General features: G+C 42.4%; 1 long non-coding RNA gene across 1 annotated transcript; it reads right to left on the bottom strand.

The window, feature by feature from the left end:
- Positions 1–299: 299 nt before the first annotated feature.
- On the bottom strand, positions 300–12,849 carry LOC148687608 (uncharacterized). Its single transcript, XR_015949156.1, has 3 exons — positions 12,518–12,849; positions 4,360–4,509; positions 300–483 (listed from the first exon to the last, which is right to left on the bottom strand). It is a non-coding gene; the product is annotated as an uncharacterized LOC148687608 (long non-coding RNA).
- Positions 12,850–20,942: the final 8,093 nt, after the last annotated feature.

Here is a 20,942-nt window from a genome sequence, read left to right on the forward strand (position 1 = left end):
CTGCTCTTCCCATGTGTGGGCACCGGAAATCGGGCAGAGCGCCACCGGAAGTCGCTTCTACGCATGCCCGGCGGCCATCTTGGTGGTGGCCGCATGGCAGTGGCAGTCACCAAGATGGCCGCCACCATGCGGCCACCACCAAGATGGCCACCAGGCATGCATAGAAGCGACTTCCAGTGCCGCTCTGCCCGATTTCCAGTGCCCACGCATGGGAAGAGCAGCCCCAGAAGTTGCTTCTACGCAACTTCCAGTGCCGCGCCGCTGCTGATCCCACATTTTTCAGTGGGAGGCTTGGCAGGTATGGTTTGGTATATGGCCATAATCAGAGGTAGCTGGTCCGTTCAGGCAAATGGGGACAATGCCCTACCAACCACAGTCAGCCCTTCAACTGCCTGCCTTCTTACTTACATTCAGTCCAGCGGGTTGTCCCAGCTGCCAGCTTTCTCCTTAGTCTCAGTGTTGCCATTGTAGATCTTAGCAGGACTGGAGATAGGGGTGAAATTAGCATTAGTTGGCCCCACCTGACATTGCCTCTGCCTGTAGCTATTTTTGGCTCTCTGCTTTCTGTTCGACCAATCCCAATGGGGGTCATGGCACAGCATAGAGTTCCACAAGACAAAAGGGAGCTATATGGCTGGCTAATGGGTGGGTGAGGGTTCTGTGCTGTGAGTGCCCTAAGGATGCTGCAGTAGTGGGTGAGCTGGCCTGGAGGAGGGAAAGACTAGGGCTCACATGACTCGGAGAGCCACCATCTATGGGAGGATGGAGAGAGCAACTGACTAGCACACTGGAACTGGGAAGGGATGCTCACTCTGCATATGACCAAAGAGCATGCTGTGCCTTCCCTGCAACAATAATACATTAAATAACTAACAGTTTGCTACACTTTCACAGCCCTCGAAATCTGCTGGTTGAGACAACTCCTTCACCTTACCTTATGGCAGAGCTGCCCTGCCCTGTATTTAGATCACCATTCATCTAGTATATGAATAGAATATTCATTTCCGGAAGGAGAAAAAAGAGGCAGCCACTTGCAGAATGATGTGAAGATGCAGCAAATGAAGGTGTGCATTGTAGAATGTCACTTCCTGCAGCAGGGGTGGATAGAGACTGAACTGTTATCTGTAGAAGCTTACACTTACTAGGCCCTAAATTTGAGGGGCTTTGCATTGTTCAAGCATTCAGCCTAAGACAAAGACCCCCTTTTTGTACAGTTAGAGTGAAATCTTTGTATTGCTTCCAAGGGCAGAGTGCCTCTGCCTTCTTTCGCTAAGGATATTTACTTTTCCTAAAGCCCCTGGCATTCATGGGGCCTTAACAGCTGGCTCTGATAATGTGCTTTAATTGAACAGGTTTACTGTCTTTTTCTTCTCCCTGCTGAAGCAATTCTCCACGTTGCATGAGTTTTGCATACCAGGAAAAAGAAGAAAAGAGAACATTTAAGAGCACCGATTAACAAGAGCAACACATCCATTGTTTAAACAAGAAGCCAGTTGTTTTGGCATTTGTGCATGGCATTCACAGAACATTAGCCCAACATTAAGGGCACTGCTTTAATCCACAGCTTGCTGCCAGGTGGTTTGGAAATAATATTGCACTTCACCCACAGTATTAGTTGTGGTATTTTTAAGGGCTTGCGACCTGGGGAGGTAAGCTAGGAAATATGTCTTCTTGTTCTTCTGCTTTGTGGCATTGGGGGGGGGGGTTCGAAAGCTTGTGAGGCATTTTTCTATAAAAACAAAAAGAGCTAATGCTGTGCAGTGATAAAAGCAAAAATGGTTCCGTGATCTCGGTGGAATGGGCCACACATTCTTTGTAAAGCTCCACTGATTGTGAATTAGAAGATGAAAGCAAAGATAGAAGAGTAATACTAACTTCTAAGAGACTACTGTCAGTTAATCCTTTGCCTCACTGAAACTGACCAGGTTTTCAGTATGAGCTGGAGCAGAAGTATGCAGCTAGCTGTATTCCAATAACATAATTGCAGGATGTTGGGACATAGGGCTAACACACAATTGTGTGCACATGACTTCTTATCCCTTCATGAATACCTCATGACTCCCAGATGAAGGTCAAGCTACATGTTCTATGAAGTTACATGTAACTTTCCCCCAATTTTATTTTCACTAAAAGCCACTGCCAGAGGCTCCCATTTGTCAGGGCTCGTTCAGCTGTAGCTCAGCACAGAGACTTAGAAAGGAGCAGTAAAGTTGATTCTTTATTCAAGGAATCAGAATAAAAACAGATAAACTTACGGTGAAACTGGCCCCAGTAAAGCAGTTGCCAGAACTGAATATTTGGGCCTCCCACTTTCCCTGAAGTCTCCTCCACATCTGACTGTTTCCCCTGCAATCTTAAACTCTGTCAGGGGTGGCAGGGCTGCAAAAGTCTCTGAGTCCTTGGAGACAAGGGGGGGAGGGGAACTGAATACAGTAGGACTGGCAAGCTCCTGTGAATCTGTTACACACTCAGTCCCCACCTCCTCAGCTCCCTGTCCTGCATCTGCATGTTTTCTGCTTCTTCCTCTCTCTCTCTCTCAAGCCTGTTGCTTGCTCAGCACCCAACCATTCTGCACGTCCCATCATCCTCTGACCTATATTCAATGTCCTACCACCACTTCCCTGATTCAAAACCTTCCTCTTCTGGGGAAGAAGGAAATAGTTAGAAGGGATGGTGGCAAATGGAAGGAGGAAAGCAGGCAGGCAAACAGACCAATGGAAGAGCAGGAGGGGGAGGGGGAGGGGGAGGGGAGGGGAGGGGGAGCAGAGTAGACCCAAACCTGATGACCATGAAGTCAGTTTCTGGTCCATGGTCTCTCCTAGCTTTGGAGACACCAATGTAGCTCCTTGCCAAGGGCACAAGGGACCCTAGATATGCCTCTGTCCTCATCTCCCAATCTTTATTTTTAAGCATCATGGGAGAGCTATACATTTGTCTCTGAATACATGAAGTAGCTTCACTTAAAATCTATCACTGCCATCCAGCTCTGGTTACACACAGTTCATGCCCTCAAATCTTACGCTCTTAGCTATAAGTGTCCAAAATATGTATGTACACATGCCAGAGAAGGAGATATATGGATTAGGGTTAGCCACCCTTACCACGTGGATCTCATTCTCTGCATCAGGTTGGTTGTGTTTGAGGGGCTGCGAACATTTCATCTGTATGCTCAGAATGGATCAGCATATTCACACATGCAAGTAATCAAGTAATCCACATACATGTGTGAACCAACTCTATTGGGATATGCAGGCTGTGTGCCTTCCTGCTCATCGCGACCTCATACAATGACTGAAGACCAAGCCCATAGCATGTGCAACTTAACATGAATACCATTTCAGCAAAGGGAGGGTAAGTGAGAAAAATGTAGAAGCCTTTAGGCACCTAACAATCCAGGTTAGATACAAATATTTGATAGGTTTGGATTCTGCAGAGTCTCCTATCCAGGCCACTCAAGATTGCAAGTTGCTTATAAATAAAGAAAGCATCTAACTTAATTTTATGTAGTGCCCGCCACAGTTTCAGTAGCAATACAGTGGTACCTCTGGTTAAGAACTTAATTCATTCCAGAAGTCCATTCTTAACATGAAACTGTTCTTAACCTGAGGTACCACTTTAGATAATGGGGCCTCCTGCTGCCGCCATGCCGCTGCTGTGCGATTTCTGTTCTCATTCTGAGGTAAAGTTTTTAACCCGAGGTACTACTTCCAGGTTAGCAGAGCCTGAAACCCGAAGTGTTTGTAACCTGAGGTGTTTGTAACCTGAGGTACCACTGTAGTATACCTGTCGAAATAATCAACACGTGGGAATGAAAGGTGTAATTATGCTGTATCAACTTGGGACATAAATGTTCATTGTGCCTCCTGTGCCCACGGGACTTGTGCAAGAAAGCGACAACTACTGCTTGTTCCTTTTTAAAGCTAAGCCTCACACTTAAACCTCAACAGGCTGGTTGGGGGGGAAACCATTTGCCTGCTTTGTGGCATAGCTGCCAAGTTTTCGCTTTTCTCGCGAGGAAGCCTATTCAGCATAAGGGAAAATCCCTGTAAAAAAGGGATAACTTGGCAGCTATGCTTTGTGGCTACAATCCCAGGATATGTAATGAGGCTGGAGCAATGTGCAAAGTCATCTGGGTTGGTACCACCTGCTTGTTTGTTTATTCAGATGATTCTCTGACCCGGTGGCCAAATTACTTCTCCCCAAGGCATCCCTACTTTGCACAAGCCCAAACATATGGCCCGTAAGAATTAACAGACTTCCCTAAATAGCCACTTCATAATGGCCTTGTGACCTGCCCCCTTCCTGTCACCATCTCAAACGGATGGATGATTAAATGTAGTATATTGTTTGTGTACATACCACTTGCATGCTCACGGCTAAGATCCCCCCCAGTAGTGTCACTTTCATTTAATTCCTTCAGGCACATCGGTTTTCACATTTCATGGCAGGAGGTGCTATTGCCACAGCAATCAAACCTTCTTCTCTAGCTGTCATCCTCCTAGGCTAGAGCTGGAATAGAGAGACAAGAGGAAAGCTGCTTGTCACTGTGACTGTGCTCATCAAAATGCTGTGGGTGTCGAAGAGAAAGGAAACCCCAGCAGTGACTGGCACTAAACCATCTGTACCTATGTCTGGCTCTGCACTAGCACTCCAGTATGTAAGAAATCATGATGGGTGGAGGCATTAATGGATCACGTTATATTTGCTGCTGCATGTTTTGGGAACATCTCCAGACCTACCATTTTCATTTGGATCTGCAAAAGTTAAAGCTACTCATTCCTATGTACAGCTCCATACAACTGGGCTTGTTGTATTATTATTATTATTATTATTATTATTATTATTATTATTATTATCAAATGAGTTTAATATTGTAGTCCTTCCCTTTGCAGTGTCATACCAGACCCTGGCCTGGTCTTTGATGATGAATCCTCCACGGAGGACCTGGTTCTCTCAATCACCAAAAACCTGGGTCAATCAGGAAGAAGGCCCTGGTATACCAGGAGGAACCTCCACAAGGCTGCCTCCAGGGAATGGCCAGGAAGGACCCTTGGGGTGTGGTTCTTGACCCACCTCTGGCAGATGAACCCCCAGCTGAGTCAGGGTAGGATGTTGGGTCACCTCCTAGTCCTCAAGAAACTTGCCAGAAAGTCCAAGCCAAGGTAGCTGGTTGATGACAGAGTACACATCTAAGAGTCCAAGGTCACTGTTTGACTCTAGAGTAAAAGGCTCACTGATAGTAATGGCATTCATCAAGAGAAAGAACTGGTCTTCAACATGGTGTGGGAGGCCAGGATATATCAGCTTCCAGCCTTTGCTTGAACAATGTATGAGATTCAGTTCCCTACTCATGAAGGATGCCTTGCCCTGCTTTCTTCCCTGTTTAGGGAAGTTTTCAATGTGTGACATTTTAATGTATTTTAATTTTTGTTGAAAGCCACCCAGGGTGGCTGGGGAAACCCAGCTGGATGGGGGGTGGGGTACAAATAAGTTGTTGTTGTTGTTGTTGTTGTTGTTGTTGTTGTTGTTGTACCAGACCTGCTTTCTTTTCCAGTCCCTTCTTATTTATGCTGCTTATGTTTTGACTCAATGGGGATCTCTTGTGCTTAACTTTGGTTTGACCTTGACCCTTGCTTCCTGGATGCCTCTTGATACCACTTGGTAGGTAACCGTAAGCCTGCAGTGAATTCCAACTGACTTGGCCAGAGCAGGACATGGAGACCCATTAAAAAACTTATGCTTTCAACACATCTGCTTCCAAGTCACGTTAATAGAAATGAGCATCATTCTCAACATCCCTCAACTTCTTTAACATCTTTAACATTTGTATTCTTGTAGTATGCTACACCTTTATGGCAAACCACCTTAATTTTCATATTAAACCCATTTATTCCAAAACAGCAGCTGCCTACTTATGAGGACTGCAGGTAAGCCCCTCATTTGGGGGACAAAATGAAAGGAGACAGGGGCAGGAGGACCTGCAGGCACTCACGACAGGGGAGTCCTCCTGGGCAGGGGAGTCCTCTGGATGGATATAAATGATGGATATAAATGATGAAACAATTAACACTCCCTTCAAGACTTTGAATTTCAAAAGGCCACCTGTCATGACCTCCTACTTAGCGAGTACCCACCCAATTCTAGGACTTATAAGCAGCCCAGAAAAATGAAATAAGCCTCATTCTTAGGTTGTCCCTGCTTCTCTCTATACTCTACATGTGCTGCGATTACTTAACTAGGTATATCAGAACAGTACTGCCAAGAATAGTTTTATAAACATGTTTGTGTTTCTGTTATGAAAACCATGCATCTCCACTGATTAAGGACGTCACTGGAAAAAACTCTGCAGCAAATTTTAGAAATACTCTAATGGGAAACCATTTGTTTTGGAGCTGTGTTGTGCTAGAGGTAGCAGGGCTATTTTATAATAGCTTTAAGAGAAACAAGTGGATTTGTCCTTTTTAGAGCTCAGAAAGAAGAGACATTTTCCAACCACTCAAAAGTGTAGGCACAGTGTGTGGCCGTCCAGATGTTGTGACTCCAACTTCCATCAGCCTCAGCTAGCAAGGCTACTGGATAATGGAAAGTCGTGGATGATGGAAGTTGTGGTCCAATAACATATGAAGGCACAGGTTTAACATCTCACAAGTTCTCCTCTCCATCATATTACTGGTTGTGCTCACAGGAGGGAGTGGAGGCAAGAGAAGGTGACAAGCAGATGGAGTCAAACAGGCCGCAACTGTTCATGGATACAGCTTGCGGAAAGTAATGGCATAGATTCATGCCAGGACCCATATTCAGACAACCTGTTGTATGAAATGCATCAGCCAGTTCACCTGATGGGAGTGATTTCTGGAAGGAGGACAATGCAGGTCACCCCATGACAGCTGTTCACATGACCTGCATCCTTTCCCTAACTACTTGCACACTAGTCCCAAGTAATGAGCTGCTGCATTACCCATGGCCCTGATGGGGTGTCTGCTCCTGCTCGATAGCACTGGGATATATAGAGCAACATAAATTTTGGCATGAACTATTGTGGTAGCCCCCAAAGGAAAGGGAACAATTGCTATGGGATAAGAGGAAAAATATTGGCCCTCAGGTGGCCAGTTGGGCACCTAGGTAAAAAATTTTCTGATCTCTGTTGACTGAGAGCTAACACAAAGTCCATAGCAATGTATAATGATAGGAACAGATGTGCAATGTTGATAGAATCAAATCTAGAGGGTGGGAAGGCAGGCAAGGAGACAACCAGCTGGCTCCTAGCCAGATTTCCCATTAAATAAGCCATGTGCAGCCATGAAGGAAACATTTCTCTTCTGGTTCACCCAGTCGGGTCTTACCGTGTTTCCCCCTTTTTAAGACACCGTCTTATTACTTTTTTTTCTCAAAAAACCACAGGGTGGCTTATTTTTGGTGGGATGTCTTACTGGTACCGGTATTTTTATTACGAGTCTGAGGGAAGGGAGGTGTGTGCGTCCCTGGTGCAGCCCTCTCTCCCCGGCCCTGGGATGTTCGCGAAGGGCTGCTCTCTCTCTCCTCCAAGGTGGGGACTCACTTAATAGCAATCTGCTACACTGGAGCTTCTTAAATCTAAACCAGTATAATGGAATCTATCTGTGTGATACAGTCCTAGCAGTAGCCTATACCTAAAGCAAGTAAGGATCTCTACCAGCCAGCTGCCCAAGACTGCAAGACTGTCTGAAGTTCCAACAACATAGCACTTTGCAGTGCTATCACTGATAGCAAAGAAGCTACCTGCTGAGAACAAAGAAGCCAGCTAAGCAGCAATTAAGATTGCTGACTTGGTAAATGGTAGCAATTGAGAAGCAATTGAGCCAGCGAGGTGAGGAAGCACGTGTTGTTAGGACCGGCAGTTTAACTTTTGTGTAAAGCAGCGTTTAGCAGCTCCTTTTAGCAGCTCGCAAACAGCGAAGGAAAAAGTCCTTAATAAATAAATAAAAGTCCCCAAGGCAAGGACTGCGATCCAGACTACTTACAAATCCTTAAAGGGGCAGCTCCACAGACAACCAAGCAGCATAAGGTAGAAAGAAAACTGCAGCAGGATTTTTAAAAGGCTGCTTTATGCCCGGTAAAAGCAATGAGACAACAATCAGACACAGGAGATTCCCGTTAAGAGGAAATCAACGTGCATTGAATGGAAGGGAATTTAGGGAAAGGTGGGGGGAAGCGAGAGGTGGGCTGTGTGTGTGTGTGTGTGTGTGTGTGTGTGTGTGTGTGTGAGAGAGAGAGAGAGAGAGAGAGAGAGAGAGAGAGAGAGAGAGAGAGAGAGACACGCAGGGGGGGGGAGAGAGACAGACGCGCGCACGGAGGTCTCTCCCTAAAAGGGAAAACAGCCTTTGCATTCTTCAATCGCCCCTCTTTTCTTCCTCGTGCCTTCATCTCCTCCCCACCCCACTTTTCTCCCCTTCACCAAGTAGAGCTTACACAGCTTGGCTAAAAAAATTATTTTTGGATCTTTTTATTTAAAAAAATGCTCTCAGAAACGGGGAAGGGAAATCACAAGGCTTCAGCAGCCAGCAGCTACGGCTGTTCGGTGCATTTTTACAAGCTTTTAAAGGAAATACGTGTCTGTGGAGCGACAGCAAAATGGGGAGAGATTTTTAAGGGGGGAGTTGGCTGGCAGGAGGGGGGTTATTGCTAGTGGGTGAAGGGTCTATCAGTATGTCTTATTTTCGGGGTATGGCTTGTATCGCGCAATTGCTTAGAAATCCTGCTATGGCTTATATAATGACTACGTCTTAAAAAAGGGGAAACACGGTATTTCCTAGCCAACCAGTGGACAGGGAGGGAGGAATAAGTCAGCCTGGGCATAGTGAAGGAGTCAGTCTTGTGTGCCGGCCTGACCCAGCACTCACTGTTCCACTTGGTTGCCCTACTGTGAAGCACAAAAGAGGGATCTCCACGAACAAGGGTCCAGGGCTACTCAGGGTTATCCAGTGAAAGTACTGTAATTGACTGGAGACTGAGAAGAGAGAAAAGGCGGGACTTCTTTATACTGCACATCACATATTTCTGGAAATAAATTAAATAATTATGCAATTAGTTGCATAAACCATACGTTGAATATAATTTATGGATATATCTGTGTACTGTGGTACCTTGGTTTACGAACTTAATCTGTTCTGGAAGTCCATTCTTAAAACAAGTTGTGCTTTCCCATAGCAGTGGGGGACTCAATTTACAAATGGAACACACTCAACAGGAAGCAAAACATGTTCTTAAACCAAGGCAAAGTTCACAAACCAAAACACCTACTTCCGGGTTTGCAGCATTCTTAATCAAAGTTGTTCATAAACTAAGCTGTTCTTAAACCAAGGTACCACTGTATATGTAACCAATATATATGTTTAATGGTTTTTTGACAGTAATAAATATTTGATATTATATTATATATGTATTTGTGTGTGTGCATGTATGCGTACATTTGTGTTTGTAGAAAACAAATGTTGCTCCCACTATTTTCTGCAATTCTTTTTTTTAATATATTTTTTATTAATCGTTTTATCAACAAACATACAAAATACAAAAAACATCAAAACACAAAATACAAAAATACAAAAATACAAAATACAAAAATACAAAAATCGAACAACATATAACAGAAAAATATATCATTTCTCATCCATTTTAAAAATCATTGACTTCAGGCTTCCCCAATTCCCTACTATCTGATTTTCCTTTTTATAAACTTTTATAGCAGTTTCTAAATCATCTTTCTTTCCCATCATGTGATCCCTTTAAAACTTCAAAATTAATTCATCTTCATATCATCTACCCTGATTTCAAACTTTTAATCTTCTATTATTTCCCTAATGCCTTAACCTCTTTATTTTCCTGGATATTCAAACTCTAATTATTGAATACATTCCCTATATACATTTTAAATTTCTTCCAGTCTTTTAAAACTTTGTCATTTGTCTGGTCCCGGAGTCTTCCTGTCAGTTCTGCCAATTCCATGTAGTCCATCATTTTCATTTGCCATTCCTGCTTCGAAGGCAATTCCTCTTTTTTCCAATATTTTGCTATTAAAATCCTAGCAGCTGTGGTGGCATACATAAACAGATTAACATCCTCCTTGGGAATTTCTTCCCCAATTATTCCAAGCAAAAAGGCTTCCGGTTTTTTCAAGAATGTGTTTTTAAACATCTTTTTCAATTCATTATAAATCATTTCCCAGAAGCCTTTTATCTTAGGGCATGTCCACCACATATGGTAGAATGAGCCAACATCCTGTTTACATTTCCAACATTTATTGTCGCTTTTGTGGTACATTTTAGCTAGCTTGACCGGCGTCAGATACCATCTATACATCATTTTCATCAAGTTTTCTTTCAACACCGTACAAGCCGTAAATTTCATACCTTTCTTCCACAATTTTTCCCACTGCGACATCATCACATTATGACCCAGATCCTTGGCCCATTCAATCATGACTGATTTCTATTTTCTGCAATTCTTTTAAATGCTATAAAACTGTTATCTTATACACACATACTTCAGTCTTTATAATAGCATTTTGTTTTCCATATTACCAGTGATAAACATTGTAATATTTCATTCTATAATCTCTATGCTCTTTTGGAGGATGAGAATGTTATACGCACTTGTACATTTTCAAGAGGGTAAAATGAAATTGGAAGATTAACTGAGATAAACTGACAAGTGGCCCATGTTTTTTTCTGAAGTTCCACTGTGTCCAATGGGGCTTACTCCCAAGTAAGTGCTCATAAAATTCAGCCTAAAATGCAGATGCATTTTATTTACCTTAAGGATGTTTGCTTTAAAAATACAACCTTAGAGTTTATTTTATAAATGTATCCTTGGGTTTTAACCAGCTTTAAAAAATCAGATTCGGCAAAGAAAGTGTTCTTATTTTTGTGGCAGGGATCACAATTGATCCATCGTTGCAACATTCCCATGGAAATGCATTACATCGGTTTTTGGGCAGAGTATCAAAAATTTACTCCTAAATGGAAAGTAGAGGAGAGCTTATAAAATAATTCATCTTTCCCCCCAGTAGCTGTGGCAATTGTTTGTGTATTTTCTTATATGATCCTAAAGAAGAAAACTGTACTAAGGACAAAAGTTTTAAAATTAAAACTGATTTTGATTTCTTCTCCCTCTTTCTTTTCTGATTTGTTCACTACTGCTGCCTATACTTTTATTTCCTTCATCAATCTTGTACTTAGTTACAGATGGAAAATATTAGCTCTGGTTTACAAAACATGGCTGAGTTTCCTTTAACACAGCACAGGTTGGGCAAATCTGTCATTTGAGCTGGGCGTCTATTCTGGCCAATTTTGTAATCTACTAGCAATGTGATCCTGAGCAAGGAATCTCGGGTTAGCAGCCAAGCTTGGAAAATCCCTATTTAGCACAATTGCTGCCAAAATGATCTCACTTTATATTTGCAGTCTTCATTTCGGCTTTGGTGAAACTCTTAAAGTATACATAGTGGCAATACTTGTTTTTGTGTTCACCTGTAATATTTGTAAGATAGAGTGTGTGGTTCACAAGAGATTTTGTAATGTCCAGTTTGCTTATGCTTTGAATTGATTTACACAGTTTTTTCTACCACAAAAGATTCAGTTAAGACAGTGGGTCTCAAACTTTTTTCTCTCTCGACCATACTTTCAGAATAAAAATTTGCTCGCACCACACCAAAAAAGGTATTGATCAAACACTTTGGAAAATAAAGAGAAACATCTCCTGGCAGTGTTTGATTTGTAACATAGAACACAATTACTTTATAATGTAACCCTGGGACATCCAAAATGTATAAAACAGTGCAACTACATAAGAACATAAATCATTCCCAAAATATAATTATAAACGAGCCTCTTACATGTGCCACCTTAAATATGCATACAAACTCAATGAGAGGTGTGAGCTTGCTTTTACCAGGTGATCTCATTAATATTAGGTCTAATTTGAGACAAACTCATCCCCTCATCAACACAAACTAGCCTTTCACTTTTCTTATCTTTCATATCTGTCAGAGTTGGAAAACCCTGTTCGTAACAATATGTTGTAGAATAGCCAATACTGTTTAACAGAGCAGTGAATACTGTTACTGCATACTACACTGAAATGTTTTTTTAAAAAATTGTCCTTGAGTCTTCCCACATTTGCCATCCTCTCCTGCCACACCAGGGTGGCAAACCACACCCTTTGAAAACCACTGAATTAAGATATATGAAGCTTCTTCAAACCAAATCAGACAAGTAGTCTATTATTATTATTATTACTACTACTACTACTACTACTACTATTTAAAATGTTTAGCCCGTTGCTATATAAAGTCTCTAAGCAACTCACACTATATTGAGAGCATAAAATAAAATCAGAAATAACAATGCCATTCAATTAAAAAAAAACAATGCATAGAACACACCCAATAAAACAGAAGCAAAAATTTAATCAACAAAAATGTACCAACCATACAAGATTGTCATAATCTGCCAAATGCCTGTGAGAATAGATTAGTTTTTACCAGACAATGCAAGGATGTTAATGATGACACCAGGCAGACCTCTCCCTTGTTGTCATCCTGGGATTGGAAAAGTATAGGGAGCCAGTGCAGCTGTGCTAAAACCGGTGTTATATAAACAGTTTGGCTCAAGTGTGCCAGCAACCCAGTGGATGTATTCTGCACTAGTTGCTGTTTCTGTACAGTCTTCAAAGGCAAGCCCCATGTAAAGCACTTTACAGTAATTCAGTATTGATGTTACCAGAGCATAGATTATTAGAGCCAGATTATCATTGTTCATATAGCTGGGCCTCCAGCAGTGGATCCAGGAGGAAACTATAGATATGCTTTTTCAGAAGAAGCACAAACCCATCTAGAGAAGGCTGCACACCACCCTGTCTATCTTAATATAGTCTACCCAACTGGCAGAAACTCTCCAATATCTCAGACAGAGACCAAGCTTAATCAAGCTATCCAGCAAAATTAATTTAGGGATTGAGAATTCTGTCCGATGAGCAACTTTTGTCTAAATATGCTTTGTACCAATTTGTTTCCATCCATCTATGGTTTTTGCTAAACAAATGAACCACACTTTTGTTTGCTTTCAGATACTCATTGCTTTTAATTGTTTGGAATTCCATATGCTCTGCAGGTGTGAAAGGGCCCCCGTGGCTTTATTTCTCTACGTGGTGTACATTTCAGTATTAAAGCTGTGCTAATTACACAGGCATAAATTACATTTTTGCCCGATTCATTTTTTTAACTGCTTTGGTTTTATGTAACATTGTTACTGCTGACATTTTAGACGTTCAGGTTTAGGGTGTGTGTGTGTGTGTGTGTGTGTGTTTTAAAAAGGGAAATGTTACAAGTCCTTTCCCCTACAATTGATTATTGCAGACAGTCCCACATTATGTGCAATCTATTTCTTAAAGTCTAGCAGGGGGTGAACTAATATACTAAATTTAGCAATCTGGGAAAACACCACAAACCAGACACCTTAAAGGTTTGTTCAAAGCAGAACTTTAGCTCTAGTGCATTTGTCTGAGTCATGAACATAGGTACCAATTCAACTAAATATACAAAAATAAAATAAAATACCATTGTCAGATTTTGTTGTTGTTGTGGCTCCTTGGACTAACTGCTTGTGCCCAGGTATGCTGGCTTCATAGTTCTGCAACCAGCAAGTGTGCTTTGATCTTTTAATTATTGTTAGTGATCGTACACTACTTTGTATGGTTTTACACTTCTTTTTGTGCTGGTATAGCTTTTAAATTGAATCCTTTAGTTTCCTACATTTGTATCCTATTGATTTTTAAATTTGTGAAGGGCATAGAGGACATGGCTAATTGGGTAGTATATAAATGCCAGAAACATATTAGTTAGCTTTCCTGTCAGATTAAAGCTGCTTTGAGGGAAAAAGCATTGAACAGCAGTATTTCTCAAGGAACCACAGGATAGCTCTGCATCCTGGGTAAATTTGTGTGTACACAGATTTAAAAGCCAGTGGCAAAAATGTACTGGAGCCAGAGTAAATGGTAATGTGTACACAGCCCTAGTTCCAGCTGGTTCTGTAAAAACTGAACTTCAGTGGTACTGTGCTGAATGCTTGAAGTAGAGACCTGTTTGCCGGTTTGTAGTTCCTGTTAACTGAAATAACTGATGAGTGTGCATTTCCTTCCTGGCTGAAATTACTGCTAGGATGAAAGGTGTGTGAGCCACACTAGCACATGGAGTCTTGCTTGAGCTTCCTATTGGCTGAAAGCTGCAGAGACCAAAAGGAGCTACGGGAGCCTCTTTGCAGCCATCTGCTGGTTGGAATATAAATTTACTGGTGCTACCAGTTGGCTGAAGTATTTACAACACATCCAAATTCAAGGCTGCATCACCTCTTGAAAATTTATGTTGAAACACTCTCATGCATTGTGTAGAACATATTTCTTCAGCCAGTGGGTCAGGACGCACAGGTGAATTGTGAGGTCATACGAGGTGGGTCACAACAAAGCTGGCCAGACCAAAGGAGCTCTGCATGTGTTCTTCTGAGAAGCTGCTCATTTTATCAATGCCCACAAGTGCTGCAGGAGAAAGACAGGAGCCATATTTTAAAATAAGATACATATTTTTGGCCGGCCAGATGTTCTTGTCTTTCTCCTGTCACATTGCAGGACTAGTTTTCATTTAGTGGTAATGCTGTGTCTATTGCTCTGTGAGCTACTATTTTAAGATTAAGGTACACTAGTAGCACTATTAAGCATAAATCAAATGTAAAAATGGGTCCCACTGGTGTAGAACGTGCAAAGGACCCCTCCTCCCTGATGGCATCAATGAAGTGAGGTCAGTGTTCTTTGTGCCAAGGAATCTAGACATTGTGAGGAGGTGGATACTTTTGAACTTGGAGATTTTATATTTTAAACTTCGTATTGTATTCAGAAGCATTTATATACCACCTATAAACAGTATGCATAAAACACCAATCTCTTAATCTTTTCATGTTTGTTAACTTTTTACAGTGAGTGTTTTTAGTTTGGAGGGGGACTGGAGTCTGACTTGGGAGAATCGGGCAGTGAGATGTGGGGACCTGGACCACCAGTCAGGAAGCAAAAATCAGGGGAAGCTTTGGAGTAGGAAGAGGCTGGTCAAGCAAGTGAAGGGCTGTGTGCTTCCCCACTCTCTCCTGCACCGCTTCCCCCAGAATCAGGACAGAATTGAAACAGGAAGCTTCCACACAGGCATAGTTGCCGGATCCATGTGTGCAGCCTGTCAGGGGAAGGTACATAAACGGGGGAAGGGTTGGATGGTTCCCTGTTGTGGCAACTGCTCCCTAGAGCATGGACTTGGGAACAGCTGCCTAGATGCTAAATTGGTGTGCATAGGTATCCAGAGTTGTAGAAGTGTCTGTGTTATCTCTGACATTAAAAAGTCAACTATGTGCCATGTGCATTCCTTTGGCTGGGAAGTGCCCTTGACAGGGGAACCTAGTGAGTGATCCACTGATCAATCAGCACTTGTTGATTCTCAGATAAATGGGTGAACTGATGGGTCCCAATAAAATTTATTGTGTCCAAGTTGAGACCGAATGGTATCAGATTGTAAAGAAAAAGTAGTTAGAATTAAAATGAGTTGCGTCTGATTAATAATATTTTCAGGATCAACTAATTAACCCAATGTTTCGATCTCAAAGTTTATTTCAATATTAGCTATGTATATCACGCATAACAGATATTATAGCATATGATTATAAACTTAAAGAGAGACTTAATTAAGTCCCTAAAAGCACCATCTTCTGCATGCTTATTCAGAATTAAAGTGCACTGAGTTCAGTGGGACTTATTCTTTACCTGGTGCGCTTAAGATTGCACTCTTAGTGACATATGTAATCCCCTGGATTGCTTAGTAGCACATTCATTAATACTTGAGAGTATGCGTTTCCAGCCAAGTGTGCACCCAGCCTTCAGCATCCTATGAAGCTGTTTTAAAGGCCATGCAAATATATCTCATTTATTTCATAAAATACTACTTATCCAGGAGGGAACCTGAGTACATAGACACCACTCTTATGCTCCCTTACTGCAGCCGATAAAATGTCCCCTATCCTGCCAGTCAGCCCATGATTTACTGGATGTCAGCAACATACATCTAGTCCATTGGTAAACCTGAACTGATCACTTTATGGGTGAGGGGTAAATCCCAAGCTGCAAGCCATCAGCAACTGTCAGCCATCTCAACAAATCAAGCAGACATCTGTGGCTTATCAAACAAGAAGCATGCCCCCCCCACCCGCTACATTAATCTCTACTAGTCCAGCCCCAGCTTTCATTTCAAAAGGCTTGGCATTATATCTTCTGCAGAAAAAGTTGCCTGATTTCGTGAGCTGCAGCTGGTTCTGAGGACGGTCTTTGAAATCCGAGTATGTCACAAAAGATATTGCCATGCTTGCTGCAAGCAGCTTGCAAAGTGAGGGACGCTGCTAATTACTGGAACGGGGGGGGGGGGCTCTCCCTGGTTCTTTTAGATGAGTCGGACCAGGAGGGTTTCCCACCCACCCCCATCATCTTCCTTTCTTTTTGTAACCAACTCAAGGAAGTTGCTTTAAGTGGCCATTAAAGGGTTTGATATGGGAGCAGTGCACACGTGCCAACCATCCTTCACTCTTCCATTTGCTGTCAATGTTGTGAATTAATGACATGATTGGGTACTAAGGGATCCCTTGCTTTGTCTCAGAGGATGTCATATCAGCGGTGGGGCAGGCATGATGTCAAGTGGGAAGACTACCAACTGCCCAAACCTTTGCACGTTTACTCGGAAGCAATTCTCACTGAGTTCAGTAGGACTTGCTCTCAAAGTTTGTACAGAAGTGTCTGCCCCTCTTTATTTTGAAAGACTGAAGGGACACCATAAGGGTCACCTCCTAGGGGCTGAGGAGTCTTTGCCCCCCCCTAAAATATTTGTGGGAGCTGGGGCCCCCAAAGTTGATGGGCACCCCTGAGGGGCACTGAAGTGCTGCAATGTATCCTCACTGTCCATGTGGAAATTCTTGACCTGCTGCTACCATTGTCTATATTAAGTGAGACACAGTTTGTCTCATGAACTTGAGGCAATCCTTCACCATGGGTTAGGAAACAGAAAGGGGGGCAAGGCAGAAGCAATGCTAACTTAGAGACGAAGTGTGAGTCGTCAGTCTTTATTTTGTCCGCAAGGATCTCAGGCGTGTTTTCTACATTCATTTCTGATGTGGCAAAGTTTCTGTGCATATGTGGTGAACATTTAATTATCCAAACGCATGGTATATCTCACTCTTCAGGTTCCCTAAATCTAACAACACGTTTAAGCAACAACAAAAGCCAGCAGCGGTTTTTCTCCCCTCTTAGAAAGACCCAGTGAAACTAACCTGGTGGGTCTCCCACAGTTTCCATTTCCATTGCCCACACTCTTTTGAAAACAGGACTCAGAAGAATCCACTAAATAGTAGAATCTGCTCTGTTAATGGTGGGGATTGTGATTCCAACCGCAATCCTCAACACAACAGGGAGTTTCCCTCTCTGAACACCAGATGCATAGAACTGTGCAGCATGTCGAAAGAGATGGTCAAGTTGCTAGTAGCAGGGCCTAAGAAGGGGTCCACGAGCTGTTGCTTCCCATAAAGGCAGTCCATAAAGGCAGCATGCACAGGAAACCCACTATTGCTTAATATAGACTGGGGGGGGGGGTATTAAAAAACAAAAAACCAGAGGAGGTAAAGCCTGAAGCAATGCATGAGCCACTCCACTGTATGTGTCCCACACCTACATAGGACCTTGACACTTTCCCCTCTTCCTATGCTACTGCAACAGCATTCCCTATACCACCCCACCACCCAATTCTGGGACACAGGTAGCACTGTGGTCTAAACCACTGAGACTCTTGGGCTTGCCTATCAGAAGGTCATTGGTTTGAATCCCCGCGACGGGGTGAGCTCCCATTGTGCTGTCCCAGCTCCTGCAACCTAGCAGTTTAAAAGCATGCCAGTGGAAGTAGATAAATAGGTACCGCTGCAGCGAGAAGGTAAACGGCATTTCTGTGTGCTGCTCTGGTTTAAGGTTACCAGATTTTTTTCAGTGAAGCCGGGGACACTTTTCAACTTCCTACTAAATAGATGGATTTTGTCAGGGGACTGATTTGTAAATCGGGGGACTGTCCCCGGGAAACAGGGACCTCTGGTAACCTTACTCTGGTTTCCATCATGGTGTTCCATTGCGTCAGAAGTCATTTAGTCATGTTGGCCACATAACTTGGAAAGCTGTCTGTGGACAAACACCAGGTCCCTCGGCCTGAAAGTGAGATGAGTGCCGCAAACCCACAGTTGCCTTTGACTGGACTTAACCGTCCAGGGGTCCTTTTTACCTTTACCTCCCCACCACCCAAGCAACACTTTGCCATGAGTTTTTAAAAGTGCAGATCATTGGACAAAGTATTCTAAAGCCCCCTGTTTTACAAAAGTTTTCTGTATTGCTCACTTTTTGCTTCCCTTGTTTGCTTGTTTTAATCTGAATACCTTGTGCTACTTCGTGCCACTACTTTGCACACAACCCTCAGAATTTAATTTTAGGCATTTCCTTATGAACCAAGGGTTGTTGTTTTTTTTTTTAAAAAAAATGGAGTATCAAATGGATATCATTAGAACAGGTGATGTACTTTAATGTTAAAGGCTTCATTACAGTCATCTAGTATGGAGAAGATTTTTTCCTTTGAGAAGGGCATTTATGGCTATCTGCTTTCAGTTAATGACATCTGCTGATTGGGTGGTGGGGGACAGAAGCATGGAAAGACTCCTCTAGATAGCAGTATTCAGGAACTACAGGCTATTGTCCTTTACGAAGAATAAAATCGGCAATGATCAGAAGAGATGAACAAAAAAACCTAATCATGTTTATAGTTTCAGCCGCCTCTTCCAAGCTTACTCCAGCTGTCTCAAGGCAGAATGATATAAAACACATAACTCCATTGTACTTGGTAAGAAAGTCTCCATATGCTTTCATATCACATTTTAAATGTCACTATATATTTATGTCTACTGCACACATGCCACGAATGGGTTAGAAGGTATGTTTAAGATCAGAATACATATGCAGTCCATCACAGAACTAATTCCTTTTTGTCACACTCGCAAGTTATGTCAGATGCTAACTTATCAGTGTCAGCCATGGCCATTTCCCTTACATAGTACAATGAGACTATAGACTAGAGAAGACTGATTCTGATATATAGTTAAGGTTCTCCCCCCCCCCCAGTGCTGGATGATGGCAGTTTTTAAAAATGGCAGTGCTGGATGACAGACAATTTAATATATATATATTTTCTGGCCTTCCGGCAAGGCAAGATGATGAGCCTCTTATAAAACAACCAATAAACAGGCTTTAATCTGACCCATATACCTATCCTAACACCCCAACAAACCAACAGTGTTGGTAACTCTACTGACAACATTGTTTATAAACCTTGGACCCAACACAAGCACCACTTGACACCATCTCACTGACCCTTCCCTATCGCAAGCAAAAGGGAGGAAGGCCTGTTTTTAAACAAGGCCCTCCATGTTAGCTGAGACCTAGGACCAACTGATTGGAAGCCAAATGGTCCAAAATATCCCCAACAAACACCTATATAACTACATATAGGCTACCTTCTGTAATCCACTCCCCAACCCAACTCTAACTCTAATCTCCCTCTTCCCCTGCCCATCATACTTTAGGTCAATGCAATACACTAGATTTGATAGACAATATAAGGCGAGAGAGAAGGTTCAACCCAGACAGGTTGGCAGGAAATCGTCCTATAAAGTAGACATGCAGAATGGCTAGCTTAAAAGCAATCACACTAACATGAGGGGTTGGGAAACGCTTTCAAAAGAAAATGCACCACATCTTACGTAAACACCATAAAACCACACATAGCCTTCCTACAGGAAATACATAATCCACTCAAAGGAAGCAAACTCCTAAGTATACCCTGCTTCATTCAACTATGGATTGCACCTAGCTCAGGAAAGGCTCACAGGAGTAGCCATAATAGTGAGTAGAGACCTGAATTTTAAAGCTACAACAGTGCTAAAAGAGGAAAAAATCATTTTCGCCAAAGGGATACCAGAAGGCAAAACTAAACTAACAATTGGTCCCATATATGCCCCAAACTCAAAACAACTAGAGTCCATCCAGAAAACACTAAACAAATTCCTCTCCTCTGAAGGGGAAGCAATCTGGGAGGTGACCTCAACCTAAATATGAGAGGCATCTCCCTGAAAGACATCCATCCCACAACCCCATGGGCCACCTTCTTCAGAGGAAAACCCCAAACAATTAGAGACAAACTTACAAACTGCTAAAAAAAAATACTTTAAAAAACGGAGGCCTTTATGACATATGGGGCAAAAATAAAAAAAAATGTGGGAGACCCCAGCCACACATTCCAGTCCAAGCACCATGGCGCAATGTCCAACCCCATGGTTGAGTCAACGAATATAGGTAACATCAAGACCATGCCCCAGTAGAAGCTACCCTTAAAATAGGAGAGGAAACCACCCCAACATGGGTTTTTTTAGTCCCATCCTAACCACAAATAAATTAATCAGAGAGAATCTCACAAAAACTCCCCAGAACTACTTCAAAGAAAATGACATAGACAATATTACAACTCCACTCCTTTGGGACACAATGAAAGCAGGCACCAGAGGAGACGGCACAAAAGAGAAACCATTCCTTAAAAAAACAAACCTCAAAAATTAGCAAAGCAGAAAAGATATCACAGCCCCCTCACCACACTACAAACAAACAGGAGCTAAAAGACTCCTTATACTGATAGAACAAAAAAGAAGGGAAATTGACTGCATATAACCATATACAGTACCAGCATATAACATTAATGTATCACAACAAATGTAACTGATCTGTAGAAAACACAACCTGAAGAAAGATACAAT

This window comes from Zootoca vivipara, chromosome 1, assembly GCF_965207765.1.
Source record: "Zootoca vivipara chromosome 1, rZooViv2.hap1.1, whole genome shotgun sequence".
NCBI lineage: Eukaryota > Metazoa > Chordata > Lepidosauria > Squamata > Lacertidae > Zootoca > Zootoca vivipara.